We start from the raw sequence: 12,658 nt of genomic DNA, 5'->3' as shown, positions 1-12,658 counted from the left end.
CTGAAAATATACAATAAGCACTAATTAGAATTGCAAAAAAAGTAGATTAAACATAAAATTTAAAGTCAGTACAAATAAATTTAACTCAAAATAAAATTTATAAATTTCAAGTTGACATACACATTAAATGTTTTATTTTTAAATAAACCGTCAGCTTGTTTAAACTGAAAAACATATTGTTTCCGTACATAATTCAAGTATTCATTAGCAATTAGTATGTATTGATTTTTTCCATAATTTGTTAGATAAAATAAAAACTGGAGAACATGAAACATTTATCATTGTCCTACTAATTTTACATTAACGAGGTTCAACAGGTTGCAATTATACATAATTTAATCTAAGTTTTCAAATTTAAATTTATCTAAATCTTTATTGTAACTGAGAAAGCTTATTTCAAGCAGAATGTAATTTATGGACAAGAGTTATAAGTACATTGTAATCCCAATTTAAGATACATTTCCGGAGTACATCATTTAATTTGACACCTGTTGTCTTATTAGACAATTTCCCTAAACTATACAGTCCTGAGGATTCTGATGAACTTGGGTTTTCAAAAAAAAATCCATTTACAATGACTTCTTTACATATAAAAATACAATCCCCATCAGGTGTTTTGAGAATTTTCTTAATTTGCATGAAACTTTTATTTTTTAATTGCACACAACTATCTCGACCATTTGTCGAGGAAAATTTTGTTTCACCAACACAAAGATCTGTGTACTCAACTGTAGTTAAACTTTCATTCATAGTATTAGATACTCGATGCAGCCAGTTCCACTTTGGTCTGGGCACTGCAGAAGGACAAACAATTTGTTCTGATATTCGTTTGCTAATCTGTGACAAATATTTACTCCTTGTCCTTAGCATTCCTTTCATTTGTCCCAGGAAGTTTTCGAAAATATAGCATGAAAAATTATTAATTGAACCGTGCAGTCGCACATCGTCAGCAATGTGCAACAAATTGTGCACGTTATACACAATAGATTTTGCTCCATAGTAGAGCTGCATATCTTCAACAAAAGAATATAACATTTGCTCAGCAAATGCCACAAACTGTTCCTCAACACACAGTTCCTCATTTGATAACACAGATATAGCAATATGAAAACACAAAAAATGTCGATATATATTATCTGGCAAAACCGATTTTAACACAATGGGACCTGTATAGAGTAAAAACTGCCTAAATTCAGTGGCTTTCCACCGATCAACATCAAGCAAAGATCTAGGCTTTCTGTTGAAATCAGAGGGTACACTTTTTGCTAGAGATTTAAGACCATTAGAAATTTGTTCTATTTGTTTGAAGCCAACTCTTGTACTATCTATTGCCCTCTTCTCCCCTTTCCTCATCCAATACAGAATTAATTTTTTCATCACTCCTAGATCAATTAAATGCATTGGATCAAGAGGAAACTGTGAAATTAATCCAATGTTTAGAGAAGACAACGGGGATATTCCACTGTGATGAACAGATTGAGCACATGAGGCAAAATCTTGATCAGTACGCTTATTGGCATTCATGTCCAAATATTTAACATGCCCTTCCACATGTATGCCTTTTTGTATACACTTCTCACAACCGTAATAAGCGTTATGGTTCTTGATGCATTTAATATATGATCTGGCCGGCGCATCACAGTTAAAATGCTTTATAGAAAAGTTATAATGCCTACCATCTTGATCCAACCCATTGTCGGAAAGGAATTTTACTTCAGAGACAAATTGCTCTAAAAATAATTGTAGATCAGGTTTAGTCCTTCCACTGAAACAAGCAATGGGAAAAGGAGATGGATTTGAACTGGAGACTATTAACCCCAGAATTGGCCAAAATTGGGTCGCCGTACTTTTACACAGTGGGAGTCCATCAATGTTGATTCGTAGCTGAATCTGCTGATCAGGGCACAGATCATGCAGCACAGCATTCTTTAAGTATTTAGAGATCCCAAAATAGCAAAATTCCCCATCATTGATTGCAGTAACATTAGAACACCGAGTTGTTTTTAATAAGGTTCTGCTATCAACTGGCAACTCTGGATGGTGGGGATTAAGAAATTTCAGTAATGCCCCCACAGCATTATGAGGAACTTTGTACTCAACAGCCCAAGTCCTTAAACCTTGAGCTACTGAATCAGGAGGATGGTGGGTCAAATCAGATGTTGAAGGGACATTAAATTCTGAATGAGACCGATACCCAGTTGTGTTTTCTGTCCTCTGAGCACATTGATTAAATGAATCCGAAGAATGGTATGGAGAAGGGTCATCCTCAAATTCTAAGTCAGAAAGATCATTTGTGCTTTCTGTACCAAGGGCATACTGATTGAATGATCCGGGAGAATGGCATATTGAAGGGTCATCCTCAAATTCTGAATCGGAAAGATAGTGGGCATATTCCTCAATTTCTGGGGAAGAGCATGAAAAATCACAATCTGAGCCATCATTAGCAACCTTGCTTTCATAACTATAAGAATTAGAAGACATAATTTTAAGAGGGACATAAATAGCTAAATACAAGTCATTTAATGGCATAAGCTGCACAAAAGTATTTTTCTACATATAAAGAGTTATCACGGCATAAATTATCTGATCGTTATGGAAATTTCTCTTAGCTCCAAACCGCAACTTACACTTCTAAGATTCTTGGATAAAAGGAATCAGCTGTGATTTGTAAAAAAAATGTAAACTACAGCTATTGTTGAATAGTTAGGAGAACAAAATTTCCATTTAAAATAAATTGAATTGAAAAGATTATCCAAACTGAATTGTTATATACTTAAATAAGAAGTAACTATGAATAAACTGATTAACAGTATATCCTGTTTAAATCTTAAATTTCATACTGAGAAAGCATTATAATATTTAAATTGAATTCAAGCACATTATTTCAGTGTTAATAAACATTGGTCCATAATTTTAGACAGCAAGTAATAGAATTAATAATAAAAATAAGTCTTTTTTTCTTTTGGCATTCAACAGCTGTATTTAATAAATTTAAGTGCAAGAGTTTTCTTTCTAAAACGCTGATCTATTAGGGGACATAGCGCATTTGAGTAGTAAGGATGCCATGTATTTTTAATTCTATAACATACTAGTCTATAATATAGGCGAGATATTTACTATATAATTTCGGAGGTATTTTCATTGCCCTAAAATGTTGATCTGACAAACAATTAAGTACTTGAATGAAATAAAATATTAGAAGTTCGCGTATAAGTTTTTTTTTTTTTTTTACAAGACACTGATTTTGTACAGTTAAAATTATTTTCTAGAAATCGAATAATATTGTAAGATTTCAAATTCAGACTGTAAGTAATGTATAATTTCCGATTTGCCTGCCAACTTAGCAAAAAAAAAAAAAAATTGAGAAAGGTCATTTTTCATTAACTGATCAGGATGAAAATCAGTCCCATGAAAAGAAACAATGTATCTTCTACAACTTACATGAAAACTGGCATTTTGTCCCATTCAACTTTTAAAACGGGGAAAAAAAACGAAAGTACAATACGGCTGGTATTTCATGACGAAAACTGGGAAATACAAAAATTGAAGTTTTAAAATATATCTGGGAAAAGTTAAAATCCTTTTTAAACTAAATGAAATTTATACTGCTTGAAGAATTCAATTTCCATAGCCTACTCTATTTACCGGCGCAGCTTGACATACAAAATCAAGTTATAAATAGAATAAGAATAACGTGCTTTTATAAACAATTTGTAAGTAATTGATAAACTACCTGGAAGAAAGATGAGAAGACTGTGTTGGTGTAAAACTATGCACACGTACATTATCATTAGCAGCCGATACCAAATTATTGATAATTAACTGTTCTTCAGTTGATTTCAAATGTCTGGCCACTTTACGTTTGACAGAATCATCATATCTAATTCTCTTACCTTTATTGCTGGACATGATTTCACAAGGATACTGCACATGTGTGTAAATGTTTCAGCAGCGAAAACACACTCACAATGCTGAATGCACAGTACACACTGCAAGACTGACTGCAACCAGCGTGCTTTCCAGTGCTTTGAAACAACGTTGACGTCGAACTATAATAGGCTCCGATTTTTTTTAAATAATGTTTCCGAATAAACAATTTTATTAAAAACTAATTTATTTAAAAAGAAAAAGTATAAATAGAAATGAAAATTTGATGGAATTGAAAAAATAGATAACAGAATACGGAAAATGAACCTTCAGTGTTAACACAATGAAAATTCACCATCTTAAAATTTATATTTGCAATACTGTATCGAAAATCCGAAGCAGAATCGTCAAGCAAATTTTGATTAACAAATACATTTTTCCGCAAGACAAAGTACGAGATAGCACGTTTGCGACATCAGAGAACACAGGTTAAAGTTACAGATTGACGTAGAACTGCATCGGATTGCAATATAGTTCGTAAAACATTTAAGAACGTTTTCCGATATTTTTCATTTTTGACTATTTTGCGTTTGAAAAATATTTCGGCAAAAATATTGCTCAGTAATCGTTTTAATCAATGAATAATTTGTTTTAAACATTGAATTAGAGAAAAAATTTGAATTTAAAAAGAAAAAGGAGAAACAAAATATATTTCGACGTAGTTCTATGTTTTGGAACCTTATCCGTCATAATTCGAGATTCAAAACGTTGAACTACGCAGGAACAGCGTCGAACTATGTTTATGTGCTACTAGGGCACTTATTCAAAGCAACCCACACTTGTACACATGAAAAACTAGATAAATTCAGGAGAGTACCTTAATTTTCTTACATAGAAACTGCAGCAATTTTAGTATTTTTGGGGCTCTTAAAAATTGGGGACCCATGGCCAACAGCCTAATTGGTCTGGTTGGTAATTGAGCTCTGATTCTTTTGTATAATACACTTTGAATAAAAATTCCATTATTTGTTTTTCATTTGATCTATGGATGTAACTTAAACCCATGTCACAAATATTTCAATGTTATGTTTAAGAAATTTGAGCTCCTGCGCAAAAATTGATGCCCCGTAAGAAATGCTTTGGTGAAACGGATGCAACGTGAAAATGCAACTTCAGACCGTTTAGTTACATTCATTCCAATAAAAGATTAAACAAAAAATAAAATGTGTTAGCATCTCACCCCTCCCCCCCCCCCCCCGCACACACAACCGTACTCCGATTTCCCTGCTTTCCTTAACAAGGAGGAACAAGCGAAGTCTTAATTACATCGTATGCAATACTTCACACTTCACTGTGGCATTTTACGTAGAGGTCAAGTCCACCGAGAAGTTAATCGGGTCAACGAGAGAACATGAACCAACGGGACCCCACCTTACCCTAGCCTTGTCAAATAGAAACGCAGCTAAAAGGGAGCTAAGAAAATACGAACCTGTACAGCGAAATAAATGCGGTGTGCTGATCTTCTGACAACAAGCTTTAGCTATAAACTATCTGAATTCTATTTAACGTGTAAAAAAATCACCTAATAAAATAAGTACAGATTTTAGCTTCTGAGAATTCCTATGCAAACTAAGCTCTGACACGGGACATCTTGTGGCTGCATAAAGTTTAAAAATTTCATACGACTTATTCATACAAATGTATCGAAATTTATTTTGGATTTTAAAAAAAAAATGTTGAAAACTCTCATAACTCTCTCTAGTGAAAGTCACTGGTTATTCTTTGTGCGAACTCGTCTCCAGATTAGAGGTGCTTTAAATGCAGTTTTACCTACACGGGTATGTACTAATTTGTGAGGTTTATTTTATTATTTTTTTAAAACTTTTAAATTACTCAAAAAATCATATAAAAAAATCGTTTCTTTTCCCCCTGTTGCCAAAAATAATTTTTTGAATGAATTAATGCACTTACCAAAATAAATAAAAACACTAAAATGTCAACTTAAAGAAATAATTTTCATTGTCAAAAAAAAAAAAAAAATCGTCTGCGCATATCTTTATGTAGAAACATAAATGACTTCGAGTTCATTCGCCGAAAACTGAATACCTAATATCCAACTTTACCGTGAAAATAAAAAAAAGTCATATCAACAATAATTATTTCACAGTTAAAACCATAGCTGCGGAATCGGAGTCGGAGTCAATCTCATTTTGGGATAAAGTAGTCGGAGTCAAATATCCAATGATCGGAGTCAGTCATTTGTCCTCCGTGTAAAAATTTTTGCCAAAGCTACGAAGTCAGAGTCGAAGTCGTTGAGTCGGATTCCGATTAATTGTCGGGCACAGGAGTAGGAGTCGGAGTCATGTACCCCTAAATTCTCGGAGTCGGAGTCTGGAGTTTGGCGTCAAGAGCTATTTCCAACAAAATTTGTTTGAAGTAAATCCACCTAACAAGTACGGAATCTACATTGACTTTCAGTTTCCCCAAAGGCGCTAATGTTAAGGAATTTTCACTGTTCAAAATTGAACGGAAAATTGTTCAAATCAAAAAGATATTTTATATACAAGTTTTCCATCAAAAGCTTTTCCCTACGAAGTTTGAAGCTAATTCGCCTCACATTTCGGAATTTCCTTGAATTTCCCCGTAGGCGCTGTTAATTTTTTTTGAATTCTTCAAAATTGAACAAAAAATAGTTCAAATCGAAAAGTGAAATATGGGAATGAGGTGTCCTTGCCGAGATCTTTCGAACAAAAAAAAAGTTTGTTCGAATCGAACTATTCATTCAAAAGTTATTAGGGGGGGGGGGGGCAGACCGATAGACATTTTTCCCATCTCAATACCCAACTTTCCAATTTTTAATTTTTCGATGTTTATTTAATTATTTTATTTATTTTTTACTTTTTTTTTGTTTTTCGGGATATTTTTAAGTTGCATTAAGCCTTCTTTCGTCTTTTTCTGATTTTTACCGGGGAAGCAGGCTGAAACGTTAGATTATTCAATAATATATAGACATTTTTTAAAGTGTACGAAGACTTTTGTCAGATAAAATTTCCGGCACTTTTTGGTTTTTGATTTTTAAAAATTAAGTTTAAATAATTAAAAAAAAATTTCATGTAGTTTTGTTGAAAATTGATCATAGATCTTATAATTAAATATCTATTCCGAAATATTAATTCTAACCAGTGGATAGGGTCATATTTCATTGAAAGTCGTAGGTGTACGAACACTTTTGGGAGCAGTGGCGGATGGGGCAACATGAACCGGCCCTGGCATTTACAGGCCCCAGCCGGTCCCCTTAAGACTTGCTCCTTGAAGAGGAGACGCTCCCACCGTCCTTATTTATTTATTTATTTATTTTTTTTTTTCAGATATAAAAGATAGAGCGGATACATCTTCTAGTTTTAGTAGGGAGTCACCATTAGAATTTGAGTATTCAAATTAGGAGAACTGCTTTTACGAATGTGGAGAAAAAGAATCAATAATAAGAACACCTGCATAGTAAAAATTAATATTCTTGCTGATGATGGGAGGTTCGGGGGCACTCCCCCGGAAAATTTTCAAAATTATAGCTTCAAAAACGCATTGTTAGACTTTTTAAATGATTTTGGGCGATGTTTGCGGGAGGGGCTATTTGGAGAATTTCCCCAAAACTTTTTCAAAATCAGAGCTCTAAAACGTATGCGTAAGCATTGTTTTGAAACACTAGGGGGGGGGGAGGCGTTCAGGAATTCTTTCAGGGCAAAATTTATCAATTGAAGTTCCCAAAGAGCCAATTTAGGTGACAATTGACGATCTCTGGGGGGAGAGCTATGGTTTTTGAAATTGAAGTTCTTCAAAAAGTTTGTTACCTATCAATTGCCTACCCCCCCCCCCTCTCCTAAAGTCACTATCTGAAGGTCTTATGTGCAATAACGATTGATGAGGAACTTTTCACGCGATATCGCGTGAAAAGAGAACGTATAATTTCGATGAACGTCTTTAAACTATCTTTGACAATGTTAATGAGAGCAAAGATCCGGTGTCCTCCCCTCCCCTCCCGGAATTTTTTTTCAATTAGTTGTCTTAAAAAATGCATTCTAGGTGATCTTAGGTAATGTTTGGGAGAGAAGAGGCTCGAAGGTGCTCTCCAAGAATTTTTTCGTAATTGAAATCTAAAGAAAGGGATTGTAGGTCTTCTTTGATAACGTAAACTGGACTTACAATTCTGGGAAACTGAAGCTTAAAAAACGTTATTTCATCGACTTTCAATGACGTGAGGGTGAGGAATTTTCGGGACATATTTTGGAATTGAATCCCATAAAACGAAATTTGAGAGGACCTTTAGTGATGCTGGCGAGCGTGTAGGGAACAAAAATTTTTCTAAGTTAGCTTTTAAAACGCAGTTTTTGACGATCTTCGGTAATGTTAGTGGGTGAAGCTGTTCGGGGACATTCATTCGGTAATTTTTCGAAATTTGAATTCTAAAACGCAGTCGTAGATGATATTTGCTGATGTTACCAAGGGTTCAGGGGCTCTTCTCAGAAATCTTTTCGGGATTGAAGTCCTAAAAAAGAAATTTCACACTACCTTTGGTGATACAAGAGGGAGGAGAGATTCGATGACCTCTGAAAAATTTCTTAATTGTTGTCCTAAAAAGTAAATTTTAAATGATCCTTAAAGATGGGGTGGAGGCACTTCTGCAGGGATTTGGGTGATCACTCTCCTGGAAGCTTTTCGAATTTGAAGTTCTAAATACGAATTGTAGGCCATCTTTGATAATGATAGGCGATATGAGATGGGACTGGGTTCCGATTTAGAAACTTCCCCTGCACTCTTTCAAAATAGAAGTTTTAAACACGTTTCTAATCTACCTTGGAGGTGTAAAATGAAGGGTAAGGCTAAAGGATGTCTCTCCCTTCCGCATTCTTTGCTAAGTCTCTATCTTTTTATTAAATTATTGATACAAATGTTATGGAAAAACCTCCCCCAGTATATCTTTTCCGAGATCATTTTAGTTCTTTGGTTTTTTTCATAGTGAAATTTTCAATTTCCAACCTGATGTTTGAAGTTGTTTGAAAATAAAAGAGTTTGAGATTCGTTAAAATATTTTTTAACATTTTGGACTGATGTGGTACTTTTCAGGGACACCAGATCTTCTTCCAACTTAATTTTACTTTAAATATCATCCAGCTAGAATATCTTAATAAAGTTTTATTTTACTTTCGTCTTATACATTCAAACACTTACTGCATTTTAACTTTTTTTCTATTTAAAACATGCTTCGGCGGCCCCTATGAAACCGCCATTATTATCCAGCTATTCATTCATTGTATTAAATTAAAACTTGTCACAGGGTTTTACTATGTACTGAATACTTTTTTGGTTGATTTTTTTTTTTAATTTGTCAGAATGTCTCGAAAAATTTCAGCTGCCTTTAGTTAGGTAAATTATAATAAAGAACCGTGGATGTTCCTAAATAATATTTAAAGGTTTAATATTCAAGGGTTGCATTTTCTTTCAAAATTTTGTTGAGAAAATATTTTTTGTCACGGGAATTCCACTTGGTATTTTGTTACTTCTATTTAATTTTTTTAAATATTGAGAAGGTTTTCTTTCTTTTTTACTTTGTTCATCCCTAAATTAAAATTGGCAGCCACGGTTCTACGCCACCCCTGCCTTTACATGTTCATTGTCCCCTACAGACTATTATTACAGGCAGCTGTTAGGGCCTTAGAAGGTCCGGGACAGTTATGCAACAAAGTTATCTTATCGACCGATCGATGAATTTACAGACACACAATAAAGCATCTTATTGCTCACAGCAGAGCATTTTTTAAGGAATTTTTACTAGGCGACACAAGTTTATCATAAGAGTAAACATTATTGAGAAGGTTACAGCCTTTTTCTCAACAAATGTATGCATAATCGTCGTCTCAAAGTGGTATTTCTCTAAGTACTGTTTGTTCTGTGGCAGCTGTATGGGATTTCTGATTTAAAAGGAAGCCGATATGAACAAACCTTAAGCATAGTATTAACTCCGCCCCGGAAATTTTTCGAAATTTTTAGTTTTGAAAACGCATTTTAGACGATCTTTGGTAATGTTAGGATTGAAGAGGTTCGGTGTCGCTCACCTGTCTATTTTTCGAACTTGTAGCTCTAACGCAGTTTTAGGCGATCTTTTTGATGATGTTAGAGTGAGGAGAGATTTGGCGGTTCATATCCCAGGAAATTTTTCTTGATTTGTAATCTTAGAAATGTATTCTAACTGTCTTTCGTAATATTATGCGCTCGGGTGCGACTCCCTCCCCACGCCCGTTTTTCGAAATTGAAACGTTCAAAACGCAAACATTATGTCCAAAAATGTTCAGAGGAGGGTGGTTCGGGGGTTTTCCGGCGGATTTTTTTCGGCAATTGTAGTGCTAAAAATGGAGTTCAATGCGCTCTTTTTGTGATGTGACGTGGAGGAGTGATTCTAGGGCCCGCAACAAGAAATTTTTCTAATTTGCACTCTTAAAGATGCATTCTACTTGTCTTTTATAACGGTAGGGGAGAAGAGGTTTGGAGCACTCCCTCGGAAATTGTAGCTCTAAAAAATAAAAGATTAAAAAACTGAAACCCGACTACGGCAAAAAAAAAAAAAAAAAAAAACCTAAAAGATAAGAAACAAGGTAGGTGCTGTCTAATATCATCGTCCTATTGAGTAAAACCAGTAACTTGATAGGTTAGATATTCCTATTTATTTAGTTCTATTGAAATCCTCTGTCACTTTCACATTAATAACATTATAATTCAATTCAAATGCCGTTGTCGTGCGTTCTCAACTATAGTTCTACTATACCGCACGACTACGGACTACCGCACTACCGGATAACTTGGTTTTTTCATATTGGCACTAGTATATACAAATTTAAAAAAAAAAAAAAAATCTTTGACCCCATTTTTTGTAAGCCAAGCCCGTTTTTTTCTACCTATTGACTGGACTAATCTTCAATTTCGAAGATATTTTTAAAAGAATCAGGACTGTAAGTTTCAAATGTAGCCTATTTTAGCCGGGTTACAATTAAAAAACAAAATAGGATGAATAGTTTTGACGCTGCGGTGAAACAACCGTAAATACAAACATACATAGACTGCTAAAATCATAACCCTTTCTTTTGACTTTGCCTTAGTCGGGTGAAAACGAATAATACAATAGCTTGAGCACTATATACCTGCAAGCAAGCATCTTAGTTTGAAACACATGAAAGATAAATTAAATTAGTGTTATTACCTTAAACTGGAAGACAACTTAGTTTACAAAAGATTGCTCTTACTTAATAAGAATATAATAATAATCAACACCTAAATTGTTCTTTACCTAATAATGTTTTTTCCGTAGAATGGTTACAGATTTTGTTATATTTATTTGAAACCCGTGCTAAAAAGAGAAAGGAATGAAATTGGTTAAAATTAGGATGTATAAGTTTAAATCAAATTTTCCTATTGCTGAAGTCTGCAAAAATATAGCCTATGTTACCCGGGTCTTAATTACGAAACGAATGACACCTTATTTATCAAAATCGGCCAATCTTGAACGATGCTGGCGAAAAGGAGAGGTGGGGGACCCTCCCCTGGAAACTTTTACAAGTTTTTTTTTAAACTCAGTTTGTAGACGATCTTTGGTAATATTAACAAGAGGAGTGGTTGGAAGATCCCATATTAAAAAGAATAATTACATAGACTAGCATATAAAGCCAGTTTTGTTACTATTTCTAAAACATTTATGATCAGGGCTGGATTTAGACTTGACGGGGCCTTAAGTTATTTCAGGTATGGGGCCCTTTTTGTAATCCGGACCACTTTGTCGGTGGCGAAAAAGGAAATGCTAAAGTGTTTTTTTCTTTTTTTTTTAATGACTATTATTACTTTTTTTGCTCTATATTTGTCTTTTCCCCTGAGACACATAAAGTTATGCATTATTTTCTTTCTTCCTTCCTTTCTTTTTTTCTTTCTTTTTTTTGTGTTTGTTTTTTTAATGTGTGTTTGCCTGCCTTTTTGGATTTCCCTTAAGAAGGGGAATAGCATCGAGAGAATGATGCAGGGCTCCCAATTTAGGGGTTCCCCCAGAGGGAATTTTGAAAAAAAAAATATATATAGTAAAATTCTGCAGTTTGAAGCCATAGAAAGGAAGATTGGAATCAAAAATATTCGGGGGAAAAGTAGGCAAACAAAACTTTTTTAAATTATGTACTCTTGCAAGTTGAGATAAAACACAGTAAAATTTTTTTAGGGGTCGACACATCGATGAGGCAGTCGACAGAGAAATAGAGCGAGGGAGGAGAAAGGATAATGCATTGTTACTTGCGCTCATGGACTTTCGATACAGCTAGTTTTTAATCATCTCTGCAACCTATCTACAAATTGCTTTAAAAGAAATAGGGTACAACACTTAGAGAATAGGTAGCAAGAGAGTAATATACTGCCCATTTGAACAATTCATAATTTATACTCTTAGTAAGAAACAAAATTGAAGCATACTTTGACGAACATACATTGAAGCACACACTGAATTTAACATATTTTGGCACTCCTCCCCCTTATCAACTCCAATTTGTTAGAAATTTTAAAATTCAAGGTTTGTAGCCACATTTTTGCAAAATTTCAAGCATTTGAAAATGAAATTGATTTTTTTCAAGTATATTTCCATTTTTTTTAGGAACGACAATACACAACTTTTCGTTATAAGCAATAGCTTTCAACGAAAATGTAAATCCGGCCCTGGAAATGATAGTATAAATAACAAAGTCTCCAAAACATTTTTACAAATTAAAAG

The sequence above is a fragment of the Uloborus diversus genome, chromosome 5 (assembly GCF_026930045.1).
Source record: "Uloborus diversus isolate 005 chromosome 5, Udiv.v.3.1, whole genome shotgun sequence".
Lineage (NCBI taxonomy): Eukaryota > Metazoa > Arthropoda > Arachnida > Araneae > Uloboridae > Uloborus > Uloborus diversus.
Note: the sequence above shows the minus strand (reverse complement) of the source record.